This window comes from Nycticebus coucang, chromosome 13 (genome assembly GCF_027406575.1).
Source record: "Nycticebus coucang isolate mNycCou1 chromosome 13, mNycCou1.pri, whole genome shotgun sequence".
Classification (NCBI taxonomy): Eukaryota; Metazoa; Chordata; class Mammalia; order Primates; family Lorisidae; genus Nycticebus; species Nycticebus coucang.
The window spans coordinates 33,551,412-33,559,337 of NC_069792.1; positions in this window are offsets into that span (position 1 = coordinate 33,551,412).

Sequence of the window (7,926 nt, forward strand, 5' to 3'; positions counted from 1 at the left end):
GCCCCCACCCTGTACTCTGTCCCCTCCCATGGGATGTGCCCAGCAGATGTGTGTAGCTGCCACAGACACAGGGACCGTAAATACAGAAAGAAACTCAAACAGCTGGCCTGGCTCATAAGCCGTGCAGCAGGGTGGGACCAGATCGCTGGCCTCTGGTCAGGGAAGGGGTTTGAGCAGCTGCTCACCGCATCCAGCAGCGTGAGCTGCTCAGCCACTTGTTTCCCTGTGTACGCCAGGATGCTAGACGGCCCCGCCCTGTGCAGCATTTGTTCAGGCACAGTCCTGGGCTGGCTGAGGCCTACGATTGCCTTTGGTTGTGCCTTGCCAGTTTTCACTGGCTTTCCAGATGGCTCTGTCCAGGGTGCTGCCCTTGAGCCTGGCCCTGGAGCTGGCTCCATATACATTGGGAGATCCAGGGATGCAGGCACCCCTGGCTCCAGAGCAGGCCTCTGCTCGCCCAGATCTGCCGGCGCTGGTGCTGGTTCTATGGCCAGCACTGGGATTGCCTGTTGTTCTGGAGATTGAGCAGGAGATGGAAAAGGAGATAAAGTCAGCCGCATCTGTCACTCCCTACTGGGTTATCCAAACACACCATTACCTCCCCATGACAAAGAGAATTTCAGCCCCAAACGCTACCTTTCTGAAGCTGGTAAACTGCTGCCATCCCACCCTCTGGGTTTGTGCCAATGGGCCTGAATTGGTACAGCCAAGCAAGCGCGATGGTGGCTTGATGCCCCAGGTATGATGTGGACACGGTGACCTGTATGTCAGCCACCTCAAACCTGAGCCTTGGAATGCTCACATTCTTGTCGCAGAACACAGGGCATCCATCTGGCCAGGAGACGTAGATGGAAGAGGTGCTTCTGGGGATGACAAGTGGAACCTGAGTCAGAGGCCTGGCTTTTCCTCTGACACCCTTCCCAGGACAGTCCTGTGTATTTATGTGTCCCTGGGCCTACTCCTCCAGTCTAGAGGACAGGCTGAACTTCCCTGGCTGTCTCTGCTGCCCTGGCAGGGACAGAACTGGTCATGGATCAGGATTGGACACACTATTGTGGGCCTCGCCCTCCCCCTGCCATTGTCACTGCAGATCAACCGCAAGGACCTCTGCACCCCTGAGCCCTCAGGGCTGTGACTGGAGGCCGGAGGGTCAGCAGGGTGCTCATCATCACACCAGTGTGGGCTCCTGCTGCTGTGGTCGGGGAGGGGGTGTGGGCTGGAGGAGACAGGAAGAGCTGGGAAGGTACTTGTGCTGAGGATGGGCCCCTCAGGGGCAGCTCTGAGCCACGCTTCTCCTCTCTGCAGGGACCTGCCACCCCCCCACAGCTCTAACCGACTCATGTCTTCCTTGAAATCCCCTGACCTTAGCCCTCTCATGAGCATCCTCAAGTGGCTGAGACCCAGGTTCTGTTTTGTTTCCCCAGCCACAGTCCCACAGAGCCCCATACTCTGAGTAGAAAAGGAGTTCTTTCCTTGGACCACAAGCATGCCTTTTGAGTTACTCATGGGGTTCGTGATGGAAAAATCCCAGAATCTGGGATCTTTCTCTGTGCATAGAAGATGCTGGGTGGTCCTCAAGGAGGAGGACGTTACCTCCTCGTGTCTGCTCTGACTTCCTGACTCCCTGCACAGAACTGCAGCCCGAAGACTGTCATCTTCTTTGTTCATTAAATTAAGTTTCTAGAACATGCCTGCACAACCAGCTGGTTACTGAATGACTCCGACAGAACCTTGGCAGATATCTAAGTGGTTCTCGGGACTCTTTCCCCACCCCAGGAAACCCCTGTTCTCTCAAGGACAGGGACAAGGTGGAAGGAAACTCAAAGCTCTGCGAGTGGGACCAGGTTTGCTCTCTCTGTGCTTTTCCCACAAAGGGACACAGACGTATGGGCTACTGAGGTGTGAGGCAGAGGGCGCCTTCTGTGAGGAGACTGACGGTAAATGTGAACAGCCACAGCAGCCCCTGAAGCCTCTCCACAGAGCCAGGAGCGAGGGACCCAGCTGCCACCTCTTATTCTATTGATTTTCCTCCAAAACCTCATAAATGTAATCCTCTGACCACTCCACTTTTCAGAGGAGTGAAGCGAGGCTCAGGGGAACTGAATGACACCCACAGACCTAGTTGGCAGGTGGGGGCAGCACTGTGCCTTGGCCACTCACCTCCTGACCAGTTTCTCTAGGAACCGTGCCATGGTGTTGATGTCGTGGTAGGAGCCCTGGGAGGTCATGGAGCAGATGTTTTGTGCCGAAAGGACTGGCACCAGGGAGCTCACCAGCATGTCCCAGGTGGCTGGCCGGGAGGTCCTCACTTGCAGCTCCGTAAAGCAGACGGCCGACTCATTTCCATACTAGCGGGGACAAAGAGGGACACACAGTCAGTGATCCTGACCCTCCAGAGAATGGGGTCTGATGCTCAATGCAGGAAGCTCCAGCCCTTCAGAGACTTGTGCCTTTAGAAGTCATGGGTGTCCCTAATTCTACACTTAGGACGTAAAATGTGATGAGCACGAAGAGCTGCATGAAGCCCCTGATACCCTGCAGGCTGCTTCAGGGGGCTTGTTAGGCAGAAAAAGAATGCCCCTGCTCAGACACCCTGTAATGAAGATCCCAGTGCCCGTGAGTCCCCAAATGACCCTCACTGTGCAAATGAGAAAATTCAGGCTCTGGGATGTCACCTGGCTGTCACCCGCACATGGGTCAGAGCTGTGGCCCTCCCAGGGAAGGCTGCATGAATTTTCCCCTAAGCTTGCAGCAGCTCAGCCCGCTCTCACTCAGGGAGAGGGTCTTGACCCAGCCTGTTTCTCCCCTCTCTGTGGAGACCATGCACAGGGCCATGCGTCCTAGAACAGGATTCTCCACTGAGAACCGCGCAAGTGTCTGTCTTTGTTACTTTAAAAGAAGTCTTGAGAGACAGCCTGAGCAACTCTCGGCTTGGCATAGGGGTAAATGCAGTGAGACCCCAGGGTGGAAGAAAGCTTGTTACAAGTCCACAGGGCTGAGGAGGTGACTCAGCGGGGAGAAATCTCAAATAGGTATGCAGAAATGTATAGGGAAGACTGAAATATGACTCCCAGGTGTCAGTTGCAAAACTGGAAATGGAAGCAATGATGTGATTGCATTTCCTACCAAACCTACATTGGAAAACACTTCAAACAATATTAAAACCAGGGAGGCTGGCTGCAGAGCAGCAGCGACATTCAGAGACCACTGCTAACCAGTCCGTGCCCCAGGAAGTCTGGAGCTTATACTTAACAGTTGCCAAGTACCCCCTTCCTGGGAGCCCACCTGAGCACATGTCATGGGCCGAAATTCATAACTTCATGTCTGATGTCCCCAGAACATGACGGCATTAGGACAAAAGGTCCTTCTAGTTACATGTCCCTAATAACATATCACTGGTGTCCTTCTAAGAAGAGGTGCTAAGGACACAGACAGGCATGACAGAGGACCTCTCTGTGAATGCGGAGATGAAACGTGGCCACAGAAGCCAAGGAGAGAGGCCTCTGAGAGACCTCCCCAGCCGGCAGCGTCACGTGGGACTTCCAGCCTCCAGAACTGAGAGGAAGTCAATTTCTATTGAAGGAGCCCTTCGGCCTTAGGGTTAAGTTCTGCCAGCTCCTCGAACTGTCCCAGCCAATTGGGACACAGCAGTTTCCCTGCAGCATGGCTGACTGAGAAATAGGATTGTGTCCAGTCAGGCTCCGCGGGCATTGAAAGGCTGGGCAGCAGTGGGAAATGGCCTCCCTGAGGGAAAATGGCCAAGACCGGAGGGCAGAGCACCTGCCTGGTGGGGCTACAAGGATCTGTTCCCGAGATGTCACTTTGCAGACAAGAGCAGGCAGCAGCATTGTCTCCTTCTGTGTGTGACCCCTCCCATTTTGTTTAGACCCCCTGGTTTAGTGTTGGCTGTTAGCGTTGGAGAGGCCTGGCTGGGAAGGGAACTGCCTGCCTATTCCGGGAGACCCCCTGGGCCATATTAAAGCTGTGAGAGCAGCAACCACATGGGGAACTATCCCTGGACTAGTGTAAAGTGAAAACTACAGGAAGCATTTTCTCTGACATCCCCACAACTACGTGAGTAGTGAACGTGCCTCTTACCAAGTTGCCACTGGGGAGACACAAGGCCGGAATATTTAGGGAGTGGATTGTGGGTCACTCAAGGGCTAAAACAGCCAAGGACAGAGCCCGGGGCATCCCTCTTTGGGTCTGTGGAGACCCCTTTGCTCCCATTCTCACCCCAGGCTGGCGCTGGCCACGGTCAGGGGCCTGCTGCGTCAGTTCTTTATCCAAAGAGAGAGCCGCGGACTCCTCCAGCGGCTCCTCCTGGATTACCTCCAGGGAGCTCTGGAAAGAGAGGCCCCGACGTCGGGCCGAGAGCCTTCGATGGCAGCCAGGTGCTCTCCTCAGGGAAACCACCAATCGAGACTCATCTCTATTCTAGCATGGACAAAGAGAGACACACAGTCAGTGACCCTGACCCTCCAGAGAATGGGCTCTGATCCTCAATGCAGGAAGCTCCAGCCCTCCAGAGACTCGTGCCCTTAGAAGTCAGGGGTGTCCACGATTCTACGCTTTTCACCTACAACGTGATGGGCACAAAGAGCTGAATGACACCACTGACACCTTCCAGGCTGCCTCAGGGAGGTTGTTAGGCAGAACAACAATGCCCTGCTCACACACCATGGATGAGGAGCACTGTGCAGTGAGTCCCCAAATGGCCCTCCCTGTGCAAATGAGAAAACTCAGGCTCTGGGATGTCACCTGGCTGTCACCAGCATCTGGGACATGGCTGCGGCCCTCTCAGGGAGGCCTCCATGATTTTCCCTCTAAGATCACAGAGACTCAGCCTGCTCTCACTTGGGGCGAGTGTCTTGGGCCAGCCTGTTTTCCCCCTCTCTGTAGAGACCATTCCCGGGACCAGACGTCCCAGGAGAAAGCTCTCTACTGAGAACAATGTCAGAGTCTGTCTTTGTTACATTGAACGGATTCCTGAGAAACAGCCTCAGCAACACTGGGCCTGGCATAGGGGCAAATGCTATGAGACCCCAGATTGGAAGAAAGCTTGTTACAGGGCCACAGGGCTGAGCAAGTGACTCAGGGGAGAGAAATCCCAAATAGGTATGAAGACACTGAAATGTGGCTCTCAGGTGTCAATCACAAAACTGGAAATGACAGCAATGATGTGATTGCATTTCCCACCAAACCTACATTGAAAAACACTTAAAACAACATTAACACCAGGGAGGCTGGCTACAGAGCAGTGTGACATTCAAAGACCACTGCTAACCTGTCCGTGCCACAGCAAGTCTGGAAGTTATACTGATCGCAGCCAATACAACTCTCTAGTGTAAACTGTTGGCAAGCACCCCCTTCCTGGGAGCCCACCTGAGCACATGTCATGGGCCGGAATTCAGACCCTCATGTCTGATGCCCTCAGAATGTGACTGTATTAGGACAAAAGGTCCTTGTAGTTACATGTCCCTGATAACATATGACTGGTGTCCTTATAAGAGGAGGTGCTAAGAACACAGACAGGTTTGACAGAGGACCTCTCTGTGAATGCGGAGATGAAACGTGGCCACAGAAGCCGAGGAGAGAGGCCTCTGAGAGACCTCCCTAGCCGGCAGCGTCACGTGGGACTTCCAGCATCCAGTACTGAGAGGAAGTCAATTTCTATTGAAGGAGCCCTTCGGCCTTGGGGCTAAGTTCAGCCAGCTCCCCGAACTGTCCCAGCCACTTGGTACACAGCAGACTTTACAATGTCTGAGCTGTTTATAATTGAAAGGATGTCTTCCATTTCCCCAAATAAAGCTAAGGCCTAGAGATTTCTATTTAGATGTAAAGCAATATACTCCTTACTTAAGGAGTGGACTTTGGGCATAAAGGTAAGGTGGGTATTCCTGAAGCAGCGTCTCCTCTCTCCTTTCTTTCTCTCCTCCATTTATCCCACCAAATCTCCTCCATTTATTCCCTGCAGCATGGCTGACTGAGAAATAGGACTGTGTCCAGTCAGGCTCCATGGGCATTGAAAGGCTGGGCAGCAGCGGGAAATGGCCTCCCTGAGGGAAAATGGCCAAGACCGAGGGCAGAGCTTCTGCCCGCTGGGGCTACAAGGATCTATTCTAGAGATGGCACGTTGCAGACAAGAGCAGGCAGCAGCTTTGTCTCCTTCTGTGTGTGACCCCTCCCATTTTGTTTAGCCACCCTGGTGTACAGTGCCTGTTAGTGTTGGAGAGGCCTGGCCGGGAAGGGAACTGCCTGCCTTCTCCAGGAGACCCCTGGGCCGGATTTAAGCTGTGAGAGAAGCAGCCACATTGGGAGCTCTCCCTGGACTCGTGTAAAGTGAAAACTACAGGAAGCATTTTCTCCGTTATCCCCACAAGTATGTGTGCAGTTTTGATGCATCTTACCAAGTTGCCCTGGGGATACACGATGGCTGGATTCTTTAGAGAGGAGATTTTGGATCACTCAACTGGGAAAACTGCCGAGGAGAGAGCCTGGGGCATCCCTCTTTGGGTCTGTGGGGACCCCCTCTGTGCCCATTCTCACCCCAGTCTGGCGATGGCCGTAGTCCATAGACTGGTGCACCTGGTCTTCATCTGCGATCAGAGATTGTGTGGAGTCCTCCATGGACTCCTCACGGAGGTCCTGCATCCCCACGCACCTCTGCAAATGGAAGGCCCCATGCCGGGGGAAGAGGCATCAATGGCTGCCTGGCACTCTCCACAGGGGAAAACCCCTGGGAGATTCTGCTCCCCAGAACACACACACAGTGGGACGTCTGAACAGACCTCCCACCAGGGAAGAAGACAGATGACAGCTGGATGTCTAGGGATGACATCTCAGTAGACAAACTTGTCCTTGACACTCACCTTTCTGTCCCAACAGCCAGGACCTGGAGTTCTGAGGTATCAACATGACAGCCCCACCAGGATTCCCATAGGTGATACCCTGCTCCTGTTCAGTGGGGGTCCCCTTGTCTCTTCCTTCCCCAAACATAGTGATATGAGGCGTGCGGATCTCCCCAGATGGGCTCACAGGTGAGACCTTGCCTGCAAGAGACTACCTGGGGCTGCCCTGTGTTACCTGTAGATGCCCCCTGCCAGGTCTCCGCAGGCAACGGGAGTAGAGGGAGCGCCAACATTGGCCAATTCGGACAAGGCACCCACTTCGGGCTTTCCGGACATGAGGATTAGGAGAAGGTGCGACACAACACGAGAACATCCTCCTCTCTTGAGCGTATCCCACAAAATGAGCCAGACACAGGTCTGTGTCTAGAATGTGGGTGCCTGGCTACCAAGGGTTCTAAGTTCTGTTGGGGTCTGTCACCAAGGAAGTGAGGTCACTTTTCCAAGATTCCACATTTGGCCCTCACCCTCTTCACTATGTCTACTCCTCACCTGTACACTGTTATACAAACACAGCCCCTTCAGTGCACGGTCCCCCACCCTGTGGAGACAGGGCTGGCTCTCAATCTCCCTTCCTGACCTTGAAGGTCACCCTAGACAAGTCCTGTGTGTTTTTCCATTCGGTCCCCCAGTCGAATACGTGCACAGTGGGGATCGTGCTATCCTCTGTATCCTAGGGAATTCATCAAGTGTACTTGAAAACAACGTAGAGAGCTCACAGTGTCTTATCACCTCTGGATAACACACAGACTTGTGGGTGGAAGAATCACAAGAAGGGGTGGAGACAGAACACTGAATGATACCAGTTGATGAGGTTATTCAAAAAGCCCACCAGATGTTTGAAACAGCTACAAGTTTACCATGTTCTGGTATTAAAGGGATATGAATTCCTTGGTGGAAAAAATAAACACATCTGCTCTAATCCCTGAGAGCACTCTGAGGCAGGGGAATGCAACTGCACAGGTGTGAGTCACCACCTTCCCTAGAGTGTCATTGTCTGAGTTTCATATAATTGTGA